Raw genomic sequence first — 18,513 nt, forward strand, 5'->3', positions numbered from 1 at the left:
GATCCCAGTCTCAGTGCTCCAGGTCTGGACACAAGTCTCAGTGCTCCAGGTCTGGACCCCAGTCTCAGTGCTCCAGGCCTGGATCCCAGTTTCAGTGCTCCAGGTCTGGATCCCAGTCTCAGTGCTCCAGGTCTGGATCCCAGTCACAGTGCTCCAAGCCTGGATCCCAGTCTCAGTGCTCCAGGTCTGATTCCCAGTCTCAGTGCTCCAGGCCTGGATCCCAGTTTCAGTGCTCCAGGTCTGGATCCCAGTCTCAGTGCTCCAGGTCTGGATCCCAGTCTCAGTGCTCCAGGTCTGGATCCCAGTCTCAGTGCTCCAGGTCTGGATCCCAGTCTCAGTGCTCCAGGCCTGGACCCAGTCTCAGTGCTCCGAGCCAGGACCTCAGTCTCTGTGCTCCAGGCCTAGATCCCAGTCTCAGTGCCACAGGTATGGACCCCAGTCTCAGTGCTCCAGGCCGAGACCCCAGTCTCAGTGCCCCAGGTATGGACCCCAGTCACAGTGCTCCAGGTCTGTATCCCAGTCTCAGTGCTCCAGGTCTGGATCCCAGTCTCAGTGCTCGAGGTCTGGATCCCAGTCTCAGTGCTCCAGGTCTGGACACCAGTCTCAGTGCTGCAGGTCTGGACCCCAGTGTCAGTGCTCCAGGCTTGGATCCCAGTCTCAGTGGTCCAGGCCTGGACCCAGCCTCAGTGCTCCGGGCCTGGACACCAGTCTCAGTGCTCCAGGCCTGGTCCCAGTCTCAGTGCTGCAGGTCTGGATCCCAGTCCGAGTTCTCGAAGTCTGGATCCCAGTCTCAGTGCTCCAGTCCTGAATCCCAGTCTCAGTGCTCCGGGCCTGGACCCCAGTCCCAGAGCTCCAGGCCTGAATCCCAGTCTCAGTGCTCCAGGTCTGGATCCCAGTCTCAGTGCTCCAGGTCTGGATCCCACTCTCAGTGCTCCGAGCCGGACACCAGTCTCAGTGCCCCGGGCCTGGACCCCAATCTCAGTGCTCCGAACCAGGACCCCAGTCTCTGTGCTCCTGGTCTGGACCCCAGTCTCAGTGCTGCCGGTCTGGATCCCAGTCTCAGTGCTCCAGGTCAGGACCCCAGTCTCAGTGCTCCAGGTCTGGACCCCAGTCTCAGTGCTCCAGGTCTGGATCGCAGTCTCAGTGCCCCAGGTATGGACCCCAGTCTCAGTGCTCCAGGTCTGGACCCCAGTCTCAGTACTCCAGGTCTGGACCCCAGTCTCAGTGCTGCAGGTCTGGACCCCAGTCTCAGTGCTCCAGGCCTGGACACAGTCTCAGTGCTCGAGGTCTGGACCCCAGTTTCAGTGCTCGAGGCCTGGACCCCAGTCTCAGTTCTCCAGGCCTGGACCCAGTCTCAGTGCTTCGAGACAGGAGCCCAGTCTCTGTGCTCCAGGCCTAGATCCCAGTCTCAGTGCCCCAAGTATTGACCCATATGTCAGTGTTCCAGGCCTAGACCCCAGTCTCAGTGCCCCAGGTATGACACCAGTCTCAGTGCTCCAGGTCTGGATCCCAGTCTCAGTGCTCCAGGTCTGGACCCCAGTCTCAGTGCTGCATGTCTGGACCCCAGTCTCAGTGCTGCAGGTCTGGACCCCAGTCTCAGTGCTCCAGGCTTGGAACCCAGTCTCAGTGCTCCAGGTCTGGATCCCAGTCTCAGTGCTCCAGGTCTTGAACCCAGTCTCAGTGCTCCAGATCTGGACCCCAGTCTCAGTGCTCAAGGGTCTGGACCCATGTCTCAGTGCTCCAGGTCTGGATCCCAGTCTCAGTGCTCCAGGTCTGGATCCCAGTCTCAGTGCTCCGAGCCTGGACCCCAGTCTCAGACGTCCAGGCCTGGGCCCAGCCTCAGTGCTCCGGGCCTGGACCCCAGTCTCAGTGCTCCAGGCCTTGTCCCAGTCTCAGTGCTGCATGTCTGGACCCCAGTCTCAGTGCTACAGGTCAGGACCCCAGTCTCAGTGCTCCAGGTCTGGACCCCAGTCTCAGTGCTCCAGGTCTGGATCGCAGTCTCAGTGCCCCAGGTCTGGACCCCAGTCTAAGTGCTCCAGGTCTGGATCCCAGTCTCAGTGCTCCAGGTCGGGACCCCAGTCTCAGTGCTGCAGGTCTGGACCCCAGTCTCAGTGCTCCAGGTCTGGACCCCAGTCACAGTGCTCCAGGCCTGGACCCAGTCTCAGTGCTCGAGGTCTGGACCCCAGTTTCAGTGCTCCAGGCCTGGACCCCAGTCTCAGTTCTCCAGGCCTGGACCCAGTCTCAGTGCTTCGAGACAGGAGCCCAGTCTCTGTGCTCCAGGCCTAGATCCCAGTCTCAGTGCCCCAGGTATGGACCCCAATCTCAGTGCTCCAGGCCTAGACCCCAGTCTCAGTGCCCCAGGTATGACACCAGTCTCAGTGCTCCAGGTCTGGATCCCAGTCTCAGTGCTCCAGGTCTGGATCCAAGTCTCAGTGCTCCAGGTCTGGACCCCAGTCTCAGTGCTGCAGGTCTGGACCCCAGTCTCAGTGCTGCAGGTCTGGACCCCAGTCTCAGTGCTCCAGGCTTGGAACCCAGTCTCAGTGCTCCAGGTCTGGATCCCAGTCTCAGTGCTCCAGATCTGGACCCCAGTCTCAGTGCTCAAGGGTCTGGACCCATGTCTCAGTGCTCCAGGTCTGGATCCCAGTCTCAGTGCTCCAGGTCTGGATCCCAGTCTCAATGCTCCAAGCCTGGATCCCAGTCTCAGTGCTCCGAGCCTGGACCCCAGTCTCAGAGGTCCAGGCCTGGACCCAGCCTCAGTGCTCCGGGCCTGGACCCCAGTCTCAGTGCTCCAGGCCTTGTCCCAGTCTCAGTGCTGCAGGTCTGGATCCCAGTCCGAGTTCTCGAAGTCTGGATGCCAGTCTCAGTGGTCCATGCCTGGACCCCAGTCTCAGTGCTTCGGGACTGGACCCCGGTCTCAGTGCTCCAGGTCTGGATCCCAGCCTCAGTGCTCCTGGTCTGGACCCCAGTCTCAGTGCTCCAGGTCTGGACCCCAGTCTCAGTGGTCCAGGCCTGGACCCAGCCTCAGTGCTCCATGTCTGGATCCCAGTCTCAGTGCTCCAGGTCTGGATCCCAGTTTCAGTGCTCTAGGTCTGGATCCCAGTCTCAGTGCTCCAGGTCTGGATCCCAGTCTTTGTGCTCCAGGTCTGGATCCCAGTCTCAGTGCTCCAGGTCTGGACCCCAGTCTCAGTGCTCCAGGCCTGGACCCCAGTCTCAGTGCTCCAGGTCTGGATCCCAGTCTCAGTGCTCCAGGCCTGGATCCCAGTCTCAGTGCACCAGGTCTGGATCCCAGTTTCAGTGCTCCAGGTCTGGATCCCAGTTTCAGTGCTCCAGGCCTGGACCCAGCCTCAGTGCTCCGGGCCTGGACCCCAGTCTAAGTGCTCCAGGCCTTGTCCCAGTCTCAGTGCTGCAGGTCTGGATCCCAGTCCGAGTTCTCGAAGTCTGGATCCCAGTCTCTGTGCTCCAGGTCTGGATCCAAGTCTCAGTGCTCCAGGTCTGGACCCCAGTCTCAGTGCTGCAGGTCTGGACCCCAGTCTCAGTGCTGCAGGTCTGGACCCCAGTCTCAGTGCTCCAGGCTTGGAACCCAGTCTCAGTGCTCCAGGTCTGGATCCCAGTCTCAGTGCTCCAGATCTGGACCCCAGTCTCAGTGCTCAAGGGTCTGGACCCATGTCTCAGTGCTCCAGGTCTGGATCCCAGTCTCAGTGCTCCAGGTCTGGATCCCAGTCTCAATGCTCCAGGCCTGGATCCCAGTCTCAGTGCTCCGAGCCTGGACCCCAGTCTCAGAGGTCCAGGCCTGGACCCAGCCTCAGTGCTCCGGGCCTGGACCCCAGTCTCAGTGCTCCAGGCCTTGTCCCAGTCTCAGTGCTGCAGGTCTGGATCCCAGTCCGAGTTCTCGAAGTCTGGATGCCAGTCTCAGTGGTCCATGCCTGGACCCCAGTCTCAGTGCTTCGGGACTGGACCCCGGTCTCAGTGCTCCAGGTCTGGATCCCAGCCTCAGTGCTCCTGGTCTGGACCCCAGTCTCAGTGCTCAAGATCTGGACACCAGTCTCAGTGCTCCGGGCCTGGACCCAGTCTCAGTGCTCTGAGCCTGGTTCGCAGTCTCTGTGCTCCAGGTCTGGACCCCAGTCTCGGTGCTCCGGGCCTGGTCCCCAGTCTCAGTGCTCCAGGCCTGGACCCCAGTCTCAGTGCTCTGAGCCTGGAACCCAGTCTCAATGCCCCAGGTCTGGATCCCAGTCTCAGTGCTCCAGGTGTGGATCCCAGTCTCGCTGCTCCAGGCCTGGAGCCCCGTCTCAGTGCTCTGAGTAAGGACCCCAGTCTCACTGCTCCAGGTCTGGATCCCAGTCTCAGTGCTCCAGGGCTGGACCCCATCTCAGTGCTCCAGGTCTGGATCGCTGTCTCAGTGCTCCAGGCCTGGAGCCCAGTCTCAGTGCTCCGAGCCTGGACCCCAGTCTCAGAGGTCCAGGCCTGGACCCAGCCTCAGTGCTCCGGGCCTGGACCCCAGTCTCAGTGCTCCAGGCCTTGTCCCAGTCTCAGTGCTGCAGGTCTGGATCCCAGTCCGAGTTCTCGAAGTCTGGATCCCAGTCTCAGTGGTCCAGGCCTGGACCCCAGTCTCAGTGCTTCGGGACTGGACCCCGGTCTCAGTGCTCCAGGTCTGGATCCCAGCCTCAGTGCTCCTGGTCTGGACCCCAGTCTCAGTGCTAAAGGTCTGGACCCCAGTCTCAGTGCTCCGAGCCGTACACCAGTCTCAGTGCTCCGGGCCTGGACCCCAGTCTCAGTGCTCCGGGCCTGGACCCCAGTCTCAGTGCTCCAGGTCTGGATCCCAGTCTCAGTGCTCCGGGCCTGGACCCCAGTCTCAGTGCTCCGGGCCTGGACCCCAGTCTCAGTGCTCAAGGTCTGGACCCCGTCTCAGTGCTTCGAGCCGGACACCAGTCTCAGTGCTCCGGGCCTGGACCCCAGTCTCAGTGCTCCAGGCCTTGTCCCAGTCTCAGTGCTGCAGGTCTGAATCCCAGTCCGAGTTCTCGAAGTCTGGACCCCGGTCTCAGTGCTCCAGGTCTGGATCCCAGTCTCAGTGCTCCAGGTCTGGATCCCAGTCTCAGTGCTCCAGGTCTGGACACAAGTCTCAGTGCTCCAGGTCTGGACACCAGTCTCAGTGCTCCAGGCCTGGATCCCAGTTTCAGTGCTCCAGGTCTGGATCCCAGTCTCAGTGCTCCAGGTCTGGATCCCAGTCACAGTGCTCCAAGCCTGGATCCCAGTCTCAGTGCTCCAGGTCTGATTCCCAGTCTCAGTGCTCCAGGCCTGGATCCCAGTTTCAGTGCTCCAGGTCTGGATCCCAGTCTCAGTGCTCCAGGTCTGGATCCCAGTCTCAGTGCTCCAGGTCTGGATCCCAGTCTCAGTGCTCCAGGTCTGGATCCCAGTCTCAGTGCTCCAGGCCTGGACCCAGTCTCAGTGCTCCGAGCCAGGACCTCAGTCTCTGTGCTCCAGGCCTAGATCCCAGTCTCAGTGCCACAGGTATGGACCCCAGTCTCAGTGCTCCAGGCCGAGACCCCAGTCTCAGTGCCCCAGGTATGGACCCCAGTCTCAGTGCTCCAGGTCTGTATCCCAGTCTCAGTGCTCCAGGTCTGGATCCCAGTCTCAGTGCTCGAGGTCTGGATCCCAGTCTCAGTGCTCCAGGTCTGGACACCAGTCTCAGTGCTGCAGGTCTGGACCCCAGTGTCAGTGCTCCAGGCTTGGATCCCAGTCTCAGTGGTTCAGGCCTGGACCCAGCCTCAGTGCTCCGGGCCTGGACACCAGTCTCAGTGCTCCAGGCCTGGTCCCAGTCTCAGTGCTGCAGGTCTGGATCCCAGTCCGAGTTCTCGAAGTCTGGATCCCAGTCTCAGTGCTCCAGTCCTGAATCCCAGTCTCAGTGCTCCGGGCCTGGACCCCAGTCCCAGAGCTCCAGGCCTGAATCCCAGTCTCAGTGCTCCAGGTCTGGATCCCAGTCTCAGTGCTCCAGGTCTGGATCCCACTCTCAGTGCTCCGAGCCGGACACCAGTCTCAGTGCCCCGGGCCTGGACCCCAATCTCAGTGCTCCGAACCAGGACCCCAGTCTCTGTGCTCCTGGTCTGGACCCCAGTCTCAGTGCTGCCGGTCTGGATCCCAGTCTCAGTGCTCCAGGTCAGGACCCCAGTCTCAGTGCTCCAGGTCTGGACCCCAGTCTCAGTGCTCCAGGTCTGGATCGCAGTCTCAGTGCCCCAGGTATGGACCCCAGTCTCAGTGCTCCAGGTGTGGATCCCAGTCTCAGTGCTCCAGGTCTGGACCCCAGTCTCAGTACTCCAGGTCTGGACCCCAGTCTCAGTGCTGCAGGTCTGGACCCCAGTCTCAGTGCTCCAGGTCTGGACCCCAGTCTCAGTGCTCCAGGCCTGGACACAGTCTCAGTGCTCGAGGTCTGGACCCCAGTTTCAGTGCTCGAGGCCTGGACCCCAGTCTCAGTTCTCCAGGCCTGGACCCAGTCTCAGTGCTTCGAGACAGGAGCCCAGTCTCTGTGCTCCAGGCCTAGATCCCAGTCTCAGTGCCCCAAGTATTGACCCATATGTCAGTGTTCCAGGCCTAGACCCCAGTCTCAGTGCCCCAGGTATGACACCAGTCTCAGTGCTCCAGGTCTGGATCCCAGTCTCAGTGCTCCAGGTCTGGACCCCAGTCTCAGTGCTGCATGTCTGGACCCCAGTCTCAGTGCTGCAGGTCTGGACCCCAGTCTCAGTGCTCCAGGCTTGGAACCCAGTCTCAGTGCTCCAGGTCTGGATCCCAGTCTCAGTGCTCCAGGTCTTGAACCCAGTCTCAGTGCTCCAGGTCTGGATCCCAGTCTCAGTGCTCCAGGTCTGGATCCCAGTCTCAGTGCTCCGAGCCTGGACCCCAGTCTCAGACGTCCAGGCCTGGGCCCAGCCTCAGTGCTCCGGGCCTGGACCCCAGTCTCAGTGCTCCAGGCCTTGTCCCAGTCTCAGTGCTGCAGGTCTGGACCCCAGTCTCAGTGCTACAGGTCAGGACCCCAGTCTCAGTGCTCCAGGTCTGGACCCCAGTCTCAGTGCTCCAGGTCTGGATCGCAGTCTCAGTGCCCCAGGTATGGACCCCAGTCTCAGTGCTCCAGGTCTGGATCCCAGTCTCAGTGCTCCAGGTCGGGACCCCAGTCTCAGTGCTGCAGGTCTGGACCCCAGTCTCAGTGCTCCAGGTCTGGACCCCAGTCACAGTGCTCCAGGCCTGGACCCAGTCTCAGTGCTCGAGGTCTGGACCCCAGTTTCAGTGCTCCAGGCCTGGACCCCAGTCTCAGTTCTCCAGGCCTGGACCCAGTCTCAGTGCTTCGAGACAGGAGCCCAGTCTCTGTGCTCCAGGCCTAGATCCCAGTCTCAGTGCCCCAGGTATGGACCCCAATCTCAGTGCTCCAGGCCTAGACCCCAGTCTCAGTGCCCCAGGTATGACACCAGTCTCAGTGCTCCAGGTCTGGATCCCAGTCTCAGTGCTCCAGGTCTGGATCCAAGTCTCAGTGCTCCAGGTCTGGACCCCAGTCTCAGTGCTGCAGGTCTGGACCCCAGTCTCAGTGCTGCAGGTCTGGACCCCAGTCTCAGTGCTCCAGGCTTGGAACCCAGTCTCAGTGCTCCAGGTCTGGATCCCAGTCTCAGTGCTCCAGATCTGGACCCCAGTCTCAGTGCTCAAGGGTCTGGACCCATGTCTCAGTGCTCCAGGTCTGGATCCCAGTCTCAGTGCTCCAGGTCTGGATCCCAGTCTCAATGCTCCAGGCCTGGATCCCAGTCTCAGTGCTCCGAGCCTGGACCCCAGTCTCAGAGGTCCAGGCCTGGACCCAGCCTCAGTGCTCCGGGCCTGGACCCCAGTCTCAGTGCTCCAGGCCTTGTCCCAGTTTCAGTGCTGCAGGTCTGGATCCCAGTCCGAGTTCTCGAAGTCTGGATGCCAGTCTCAGTGGTCCATGCCTGGACCCCAGTCTCAGTGCTTCGGGACTGGACCCCGGTCTCAGTGCTCCAGGTCTGGATCCCAGCCTCAGTGCTCCTGGTCTGGACCCCAGTCTCAGTGCTCCAGGTCTGGACCCCAGTCTCAGTGCTCCAGGTCTGGATCCCAGTTTCAGTGCTCTAGGTCTGGATCCCAGTCTCAGTGCTCCAGGTCTGGATCCCAGTCTTTGTGCTCCAGGTCTGGATCCCAGTCTCAGTGCTCCAGGTCTGGACCCCAGTCTCAGTGCTCCAGGCCTGGACCCCAGTCTCAGTGCTCCAGGTCTGGATCCCAGTCTCAGTGCTCCAGGCCTGGATCCCAGTCTCAGTGCACCAGGTCTGGATCCCAGTTTCAGTGCTCCAGGTCTGGATCCCAGTTTCAGTGCTCCAGGCCTGGACCCAGCCTCAGTGCTCCGGGCCTGGACCCCAGTCTCAGTGCTCCAGGCCTTGTCCCAGTCTCAGTGCTGCAGGTCTGGATCCCAGTCCGAGTTCTCGAAGTCTGGATCCCAGTCTCAGTGCTCCAGGTCTGGATCCCAGTCTCAGTGCTCCAGGTCTGGATCCAAGTCTCAGTGCTCCAGGTCTGGACCCCAGTCTCAGTGCTGCAGGTCTGGACCCCAGTCTCAGTGCTGCAGGTCTGGACCCCAGTCTCAGTGCTCCAGGCTTGGAACCCAGTCTCAGTGCTCCAGGTCTGGATCCCAGTCTCAGTGCTCCAGATCTGGACCCCAGTCTCAGTGCTCAAGGGTCTGGACCCATGTCTCAGTGCTCCAGGTCTGGATCCCAGTCTCAGTGCTCCAGGTCTGGATCCCAGTCTCAATGCTCCAGGCCTGGATCCCAGTCTCAGTGCTCCGAGCCTGGACCCCAGTCTCAGAGGTCCAGGCCTGGACCCAGCCTCAGTGCTCCGGGCCTGGACCCCAGTCTCAGTGCTCCAGGCCTAGTCCCAGTCTCAGTGCTGCAGGTCTGGATCCCAGTCCGAGTTCTCGAAGTCTGGATGCCAGTCTCAGTGGTCCATGCCTGGACCCCAGTCTCAGTGCTTCGGGACTGGACCCCGGTCTCAGTGCTCCAGGTCTGGATCCCAGCCTCAGTGCTCCTGGTCTGGACCCCAGTCTCAGTGCTCAAGATCTGGACACCAGTCTCAGTGCTCCGGGCCTGGACCCAGTCTCAGTGCTCTGAGCCTGGTTCGCAGTCTCTGTGCTCCAGGTCTGGACCCCAGTCTCGGTGCTCCGGGCCTGGTCCCCAGTCTCAGTGCTCCAGGCCTGGACCTCAGTCTCAGTGCTCTGAGCCTGGAACCCAGTCTCAATGCCCCAGGTCTGGATCCCAGTCTCAGTGCTCCAGGTTTGGACCCCAGTCTCGCTGCTCCAGGTCTGGAGCCCCGTCTCAGTGCTCTGAGTAAGGACCCCAGTCTCACTGCTCCAGGTCTGGATCCCAGTCTCAGTGCTCCAGGGCTGGACCCCATCTCAGTGCTCCAGGTCTGGATCGCTGTCTCAGTGCTCCAGGCCTGGAGCCCAGTCTCAGTGCTCCAGGCCTGGACCCCAGTCTCAGTGCTGCAGGCCTGGACCCCAGTCTCAGTGCTCCAGGTCTGGACCCCAGTCTCAGTGCTCCAGGCCTGGATCCCAGTCTCAGTGCTCCAGGTCTGGACCCCAGACTCAGTGCTCCAGGCCTGGATTCCAGACTCAGTGCGCCAGGTCTGGACCCCCGTGTCAGTGCTCCAGGTCAGGACACAGCCTCAGTGCTCTGAGCCTGGACCCCAGACTCAGGGCTCCAGGTCTGGATCGCAGTCCCAGTGCTCCAGGTCTGGATCCCAGTGTCAGTGCTCCAGGTCTGGACCCCATTCTCAGTGCTCCAGGTCTGGACCCCCGTCTCAGTGCTCCAGGTCAGGACACAGCCTCAGTGCTCTGAGTCTGGATCCCAGTCGCAGTGCTCCGAACCTGGACCACTGTCGCAGTGCTCCAGGTCAGGACCCAGCCTCTGTGCTCCAGGTCTGGATCCCAGCCTCAGTGCTCCGGGCCTGGACCCCAGTCTCAGTGCTCCAGGTCTGGATCCCAGTCTCAGAGCTCCATGTCTGGATCCCAGTCTCAGTGCTCCAGGCCTGGATCCCAGTCTCAGTGCTCCGAGCCTGGACCCCAATCTCAGTGCTCCAGGCCTGGATCCCAGTCTCAGTGCTCCAGGCCTGGACCCCAGTCTCAGTGCTCCAGGTCTGGAACCCAGTCTCAATGCTCCATGTCTGGATCCCAGTCTCAGTGCTCCAGGCCTGGACCCAGTCTCAGTGCTCTTAGCCTGGACCCCAGTCTCAGTGCTCCAGGTCTGGACCCCAGTCTCTGTGCTCCAGGTTTGGACCACAGTCTCACTGCTCCAGGTCTAGACCCCAGTCTCTGTGCTCCAGATCTGGACACCAGTCTCAGTGCTCCGGGCCTGGACCCAGTCTCAGTGCTCTGAGCCTGGTTCGCAGTCTCTGTGCTCCAGGTCTGGACCCCAGTCTCGGTGCTCCGGGCCTGGTCCCCAGTCTCAGTGCTCCAGGCCTGGACCCCAGTCTCAGTGCTCTGAGCCTGGAACCCAGTCTCAATGCCCCAGGTCTGGATCCCAGTCTCAGTGCTCCAGGTTTGGATCCCAGTCTCGCTGCTCCAGGTCTGGAGCCCCGTCTCAGTGCTCTGAGCCAGGACCCCAGTCTCACTGCTCCAGGTCTGGATCCCAGTCTCAGTGCTCCAGGGCTGGACCCCATCTCAGTGCTCCAGGTCTGGATCCCTGTCTCAGTGCTCCAGGCCTGGAGCCCAGTCTCAGTGCTCCAGGCCTGGACCCCAGTCTCAGTGCTGCAGGCCTGGACCCCAGTCTCAGTGCTCCAGGTCTGGACCCCAGTCTCAGTGCTCCAGGCCTGGATCCCAGTCTCAGTGCTCCAGGTCTGGACCCCAGACTCAGTGCTCCAGGCCTGGATTCCAGACTCGGTGCTCCAGGTCTGGACCCCCGTGTCAGTGCTCCAGGTCAGGACACAGCGTCAGTGCTCTGAGCCTGGACCCCAGACTCAGGGCTCCAGGTCTGGATCGCAGTCCCAGTGCTCCAGGTCAGGACACAGCCTCAGTGCTGTGAGTCTGGATCCCAGTCGCAGTGCTCCGAACCTGGACCACTGTCGCAGTGCTCCAGGTCAGGACCCAGCCTCAATGCTCCAGGTCTGGATCCCAGCCTCAGTGCTCCGGGCCTGGACCCCAGTCTCAGTGCTCCAGGTCTGGATCCCAGTCTCAGAGCTCCAGGTCTGGATCCCAGTCTCAGTGCTCCAGGCCTGGATCCCAGTCTCAGTGCTCCGAGCCTGGACCACAATCTCAGTGCTCCAGGCCTGGATCCCAGTCTCAGTGCTCCGAGCCTGGACCCCAGTCTCAGTGCTCCAGGTATGGACCCCAGTCTCAGTGCTCCAGGTCTGGATCCCAGTCTCAGTGCTCCAGGTGTGGATCCCAGTTTCAGTGCTCCAGGTCTGGATCCCAGTCTCAGTGCTCCAGGTCTGGATCCCAGTCACAGTGCTCCAGGTCTGGAACCCAGTCTCAGTGCTCCAGGTCTGGATCCCAGTCTCAGTGCTCCATGACTGGACCCCAGCATCAGTGCTCCAGGTCTGGACCCAGCCTCAGTGCTCTGAGCCTGGACCCCAGACTCATTGCTCCAGGTCGGGATTCCAGTCTCAGTGCTCCAGGTCTGGACCCCAGTCTCAGTGCTCCAGGCCTGGAGCCAGTCTCCGTGCTCCAGACCTGGACCCCAGTCTCAGTGCTCCAGGTCTGGATCCCAGCCTCAGTGCTCCAGGCCTGAATCACATTCTCAGTGCTCTGAGCCTGGACCCAGTCTCAGTCCTCCAGGTCTGGACCCAGCCTCAATGCTCTGAGCCTGGACCCCAGTCTCAGTGCTCCAGGCCTGGACCCCAGTCTCAGTGCTCCAGGTCTGGACCCCAGTCTCAGTGCTCCAGGTCTGGACCCCAGTCTCAGTGCTCCAGGTCTGGACCCCAGTCTCAGTGCTCCAGGTCTTGACCCCAGTCTCAGTGCTCCAGGCCTGGACCCCAGTCTCACTGCTCCAGTTCTGGACCCCAGTCTCAGTGCTCCAGACCTGGATCCCAGTCTCAGTGCTCCAGGTCTGGACCCAGCCTCAGTGCTGTGAGCCTGGACCCCTGTCTCAGTGCTCCAGGCCTGGATCCCAGTCTCAGTGCTCCAGGTCTGGAACCCAGTCTCAGTGCTCCAGGCCTGGAGCCAGTCTCCGTGCTCCAGACCTGGATCCCTGTCTCAGTGCTCCAGGTCTCGACCCAGCCACAATGCTCTGAGCCTGGACCCCAGTCTCAGTGCTCCAGGTCTCGACCCCAGTCTCAGTGCTGCAGGTCTGGATCCCAGTCTCAGTGCTCCAGGTCTGGACCCCAGTCTCAGTGCTGCACGTATGGACCCCAGTCTCAGTGCTCCAGGTCTGGACCCCAGTCTCAGTGCTCCAGGCCTGGACCCAGTCTCAGTGCTCCAGGTCTGGACCCCAGTCTCAGTGCTCGAGGCTTGGACCCAGTCTCTGTGCTCCAGGCCTGGATCCCAGTCTCAGTGCCCCAGGTATGGTCCCCAGTCTTAGTGCTCCAGGTCTAGATCCCAGCCTCAGTGCTCCAGGTCTGGATCCCAGTCTCAGTGCTCCAGGTCTGGATCCCAGTCTCAGTGCTCCGAGCCTGGACCCCAGTCTCAGTGATCCAGGCCCGGTCCCAGTCTCAGTGCTGCAGGTCTGGATCCCAGTCCGAGTTCACAAAGTCAGGATCCCAGTCTCAGTGGTCCAGGCCTGGACCCCAGTCTCAGTGCTCCCGGCCTGGACCCCAGTCTCAGTGCTCCAGGCCTAGACCCCAGTCTCAGTGCCCCAGGTATGTACCCCAGTCTCAGTGCTCCAGGTCTGGATCCCAGTCTCAGTGCTCCAGGTCTGGATCCCAGTCTCAGTGCTCCAGGTCTGGACCTCAGTCTCAGTGCTCCTGGCCCGGTCCCAGTCTCAGTGCTGCAGGTCTGGATCACAGTCCGAGTTCTCGAAGTCTGGATCCCAGTCTCAGTGCGCCAGGTCTTGACCCCAGTCTCAGTGCTCCGGGCCTGGACCCCAGTCTCAGTGCTCCAGGCCTGAATCCCAGTCACAGTGCTCCGGGCCTGGACCCCAGTCTCTGTGCTCCAGGTCTGGATCCTAGCCTCAGTGCTCCTAGTCTGGACCCCAGTCTCAGAGCTCCAGGCCTGAATCCCAGTCTCAGTGCTCCAGGTCTGGATCCCAGTCTCAGTGCTCCAGGTCTGGACCCCAGTCTCAGTGCTCCAGATCTGGACCCCAGTCTCAGTGCTCCAGGTCTTGACCCCAGTCTCAGTGCTCCAGGTCTGGATCCCAGTCTCAGTGCTCCAAGCCTGGACCCCAGTCTCACTGCTCCAGTTCTGGACCCCAGTCTCAGTGCTCCAGACCTGGATCCCAGTCTCAGTGCTCCAGGTCTGGACCCCAGTCTCAGTGCTCCAGGCCTGGAGCCAGTCTCCGTGCTCCAGACCTGGATCCCTATCTCAGTGCTCCAGGCCTGAATCACAGTCTCAGTGCTCTGAGCCTGGACCCAGTCTCAGTGCTCCAGGTCTCGACCCAGCCACAATGCTCTGAGCCTGGATCCCAGTCTCAGTGCTCCAGGTCTCGACCCCAGTCTCAGTGCTGCAGGTCTGGATCCCAGTCTCAGTGCTCCAGGTCTGGACCCCAGTCTCAGTGCTGCAGGTATGGACCCCAGTCTCAGTGCTCCAGGCCTGGACCCAGTCTCAGTGCTCCAGGTCTGGACCCCAGTCTCAGTGCTCCAGGCCTGAATCACATTCTCAGTGCTCTGAGCCTGGACCCAGTCTCAGTCCTCCAGGTCTGGACCCAGCCTCAATGCTCTGAGCCTGGACCCCAGTCTCAGTGCTCCAGGCCTGGACCCCAGTCTCAGTGCTCCAGGTCTGGACCCCAGTCTCAGTGCTCCAGGTCTGGACCCCAGTCTCAGTGCTCCAGGCCTGGACCCCAGTCTCACTGCTCCAGTTCTGGACCCCAGTCTCTGTGCTCCAGACCTGGATCCCAGTCTCAGTGCTCCAGGTCTGGACCCAGCCTCAGTGCTGTGAGCCTGGACCCCTGTCTCAGTCCTCCAGGCCTGGATCCCAGTCTCAGTGCTGCAGGTCTGAACCCCAGTCTCAGTGCTCCAGGCCTGGAGCCAGTCTCCGTGCTCCAGACCTGGATCCCTGTCTCAGTGCTCCAGGTCTCGACCCAGCCACAATGCTCTGAGCCTGGACCCCAGTCTCAGTGCTCCAGGTCTCGACCCCAGTCTCAGTGCTGCAGGTCTGGATCCCAGTCTCAGTGCTCCAGGTCTGGACCCCAGTCTCAGTGCTGCAGGTATGGACCCCAGTCTCAGTGCTCCAGGTCTGGACCCCAGTCTCAGTGCTCCAGGCCTGGACCCAGTCTCAGTGCTCCAGGTCTGGACCCCAGTCTCAGTGCTCCAGGCCTGGACCCAGTCTCAGTGCTCCGAGCCAGGACCCCAGTCTCTGTGCTCCAGGCCTGGATCCCAGTCTCAGTGCCCCAGGTATGGTCCCCAGTCTTAGTGCTCCAGGTCTAGATCCCAGTCTCAGTGCTCCAGGTCTGGATCCCAGTCTCTGTGCTCCGAGCCTGGACCCCAGTTTCAGTGATCCAGGCCCGGTCCCAGTCTCCGTGCTGCAGGTCTGGATGCCAGTCCGAGTTCACGAAGTCAGGATCCCAGTCTCAGTGGTCCAGGCCTGGACCCCAGTCTCAGTGCTCCGGGCCTGGACCCCAGTCTCAGTGCTCCAGGCCTAGACCCCAGTCTCAGTGCCCCAGGTATGGACCCCAGTCTCAGTGCTCCCGGTCTGGATCCCAGTCTCAGTGCTCCAGGTCTGGATGCCAGTCTCAGTGCTCCAGGTCTGGACCCCAGTCTCAGTGCTCCTGGCCCGGTCCCAGTCTCAGTGCTGCAGGTCTGGATCACAGTCCGAGTTCTCGAAGTCTGGATCCCAGTCTCAGTGCGCCAGGCCTTGACCCCAGTCTCAGTGCTCCGGGCCTGGACCCCAGTCTCAGTGCTCCAGGCCTGAATCCCAGTCACAGTGCTCCGGGCCTGGACCCCAGTCTCTGTGCTCCAGGTCTGGATCCTAGTCTCAGTGCTCCTGGTCTGGACCCCAGTCTCAGAGCTCCAGGCCTGAATCCCAGTCTCAGTGCTCCAGGTCTGGAGCCCAGTCTCAGTGCTCCAGGTCTGGACCCCAGTCTCAGTGCTCCAGGTCTGGACCCCAGTCTCAGTGCTCCAGGTCTTGACCCCAGTCTCAGTGCTCCAGGTCTGGATCCCAGTCTCAGTGCTCCAGGTCTGGACCCCAGTCTCAGTGCTCCAGGTCTTGACCCCAGTCTCAGTGCTCCAGGTCTGGATCCCAGTCTCAGTGCTCCAGGTCGGGACCCCAGTCTCAGTGCTCCAGGCCTGGACCCAGTCTCAGTGCTCCAGGTCTGGACCCCAGTCTCAGTGCTCCAGACCTGGACCCACTCTCAGTGCTCCGAGCCAGGACCCCAGTCTCTGTGCTCCAGGCCTGGATCCCAGTCTCAGTGCCCCAGGTATGGTCCCCAGTCTCAGTGCCCCAGGTATGGTCCCCAGTCTTAGTGCTCCAGGTCTGGATCCCAGTCTCAGTGCTCCGAGCCTGGACCCCAGTCTCAGTGATCCAGGCCCGGTCCCAGTCTCAGTGCTGCAGGTCTGGATCCCAGTCCGAGTTCACAAAGTCAGGATCCCAGTCTCAGTGGTCCAGGCCTGGACCCCAGTCTCAGTGCTCCCGGCCTGGACCCCAGTCTCAGTGCTCCAGGCCTAGACCCCAGTCTCAGTGCCCCAGGTATGGACCCCAGTCTCAGTGCTCCAGGTCTGGATCCCAGTCTCAGTGCTCCAGGTGTGGATCCAAGTCTCAGTGCTCCAGGTCTGGATCACAGTCCGAGTTCTCGAAGTCTGGACCCCAGTCTCAGTGCTCCGGGCCTGGACCCCAGTCTCAGTGCTCCAGGCCTGAATCCTAGTCACAGTGCTCCGGGCCAGGACCCCAGTCTCTGTGCTCCAGGTCTGGATCCTAGCCTCAGTGCTCCTAGTCTGGACCCTAGTCTCAGAGCTCCAGGCCTGAATCCCAGTCTCAGTGCTCCAGGTCTGGATCCCAGTCTCAGTGCTCCAGGTCTGGACCCCAGTCTCAGTGCTCCAGGTCTGGACCCCAGTCTCAGTGCTCCAGGTCTTGACCCCAGTCTCAGTGCTCCAGGTCTGGATCCCAGTCTCAGTGCTCCAGGTCTCGACCCCAGTCTCAGTGCTGCAGGTCTGGATCCCAGTCTCATTGCTCCAGGTCTGGACCCCAGTCTCAGTGCTGCAGGTATGGACCCCAGTTTCAGTGCTCCAGGCCTGGACCCAGTCTCAGTGCTCCAGGTCTGGACCCCAGTCTCAGTGCTCCAGGCCTGAATCACATTCTCAGTGCTCTGAGCCTGGACCCAGTCTCAGTCCTCCAGGTCTGGACCCAGCCTCAATGCTCTGAGCCTGGACCCCAGTCTCAGTGCTCCAGGCCTGGACCCCAGTCTCAGTGCTCCAGGTCTGGACCCCAGTCTCAGTGCTCCAGGTCTGGACCCCAGTCTCAGTGCTCCAGGCCTGGACCCCAGTCTCACTGCTCCAGTTCTGGACCCCAGTCTCTGTGCTCCAGACCTGGATCCCAGTCTCAGTGCTCCAGGTCTGGACCCAGCCTCAGTGCTGTGAGCCTGGACCCCTGTCTCAGTCCTCCAGGCCTGGATCCCAGTCTCAGTGCTCCAGGTCTGAACCCCAGTCTCAGTGCTCCAGGCCTGGAGCCAGTCTACGTGCTCCAGACCTGGATCCCTGTCTCAGTGCTCCAGGTCTCGACCCAGCCACAATGCTCTGAGCCTGGACCCCAGTCTCAGTGCTCCAGGTCTCGACCCCAGTCTCAGTGCTGCAGGTCTGGATCCCAGTCTCAGTGCTCCAGGTCTGGACCCCAGTCTCAGTGCTGCAGGTATGGACCCCAGTCTCAGTGCTCCAGGTCTGGACCCCAGTCTCAGTGCTCCAGGCCTGGACCCAGTCTCAGTGCTCCAGGTCTGAACCCCAGTCTCAGTGCTCCAGGCCTGGAGCCAGTCTCCGTGCTCCAGACCTGGATCCCTGTCTCAGTGCTCCAGGTCTCGACCCAGCCACAATGCTCTGAGCCTGGACCCCAGTCTCAGTGCTCCAGGTCTCGACCCCAGTCTCAGTGCTGCAGGTCTGGATCCCAGTCTCAGTGCTCCAGGTCTGGACCCCAGTCTCAGTGCTGCAGGTATGGACCCCAGTCTCAGTGCTCCAGGTCTGGATCCCAGTCTCAGTGCTCCAGGTCTGGATCCCAGTCTCAGTGCTCCAGGTCTGGACCCCAGTCTCAGTGCTCCTGGCCCGGTCCCAGTCTCAGTGCTGCAGGTCTGGATCACAGTCCGAGTTCTCGAAGTCTGGATCCCAGTCTCAGTGCGCCAGGCCTTGACCCCAGTCTCAGTGCTCCGGGCCTGGACCCCAGTCTCAGTGCTCCAGGCCTGAATCCCAGTCACAGTGCTCCGGGCCTGGACCCCAGTCTCTGTGCTCCAGGTCTGGATCCTAGCCTCAGTGCTCCTAGTCTGGACCCCAGTCTCAGAGCTCCAGGCCTGAATCCCAGTCTCAGTGCTCCAGGTCTGGATCCCAGTCTCAGTGCTCCAGGTCTGGACCCCAGTCTCAGTGCTCCAGGTCTGGACCCCAGTCTCAGTGCTCCAGGTCTTGACCCCAGTCTCAGTGCTCCAGGTCTGGATCCCAGTCTCAGTGCTACAAGCCTGGACCCCAGTCTCACTGCTCCAGTTCTGGACCCCAGTCTCAGTGCTCCAGACCTGGATCCCAGTCTCAGTGCTCCAGGTCTGGACCCCAGTCTCAGTGCTCCAGGCCTGGAGCCAGTCTCCGTGCTCCAGACCTGGATCCCTGTCTCAGTGCTCCAGGCCTGAATAACAGTCTCAGTGCTCTGAGCCTGGACCCAGTCTCAGTGCTCCAGGTCTCGACCCAGCCACAATGCTCTGAGCCTGGATCCCAGTCTCAGTGCTCCAGGTCTCGACCCCAGTCTCAGTGCTGCAGGTCTGGATCCCATTCTCAGTGCTCCAGGTCTGGACCCCAGTCTCAGTGCTGCAGGTATGGAACCCAGTCTCAGTGCTCCAGGCCTGGACCCAGTCTCAGTGCTCCAGGTCTGGACCCCAGTCTCAGTGCTCCAGGCCTGAATCACATTCTCAGTGCTCTGAGCCTGGACCCAGTCTCAGTGCTCCAGGTCTGGACCCCAGTCTCAGTGCTCCAGGCCTGAATCACATTCTCAATGCTCTGAGCCTGGACCCCAGTCTCAGTGCTCCAGGCCTGGACCCCAGTCTCAGTGCTCCAGGTCTGGACCCCAGTCTCAGTGCTCCAGGTCTGGACCCCAGTCTCAGTGCTCCAGGCCTGGACCCCAGTCTCACTGCTCCAGTTCTGGACCCCAGTCTCTGTGCTCCAGACCTGGATCCCAGTCTCAGTGCTCCAGGTCTGGACCCAGCCTCAGTGCTGTGAGCCTGGACC

Source organism: Scyliorhinus torazame, chromosome 3, assembly GCF_047496885.1.
Source record: "Scyliorhinus torazame isolate Kashiwa2021f chromosome 3, sScyTor2.1, whole genome shotgun sequence".
In the NCBI taxonomy this organism is placed as follows: Eukaryota; Metazoa; Chordata; class Chondrichthyes; order Carcharhiniformes; family Scyliorhinidae; genus Scyliorhinus; species Scyliorhinus torazame.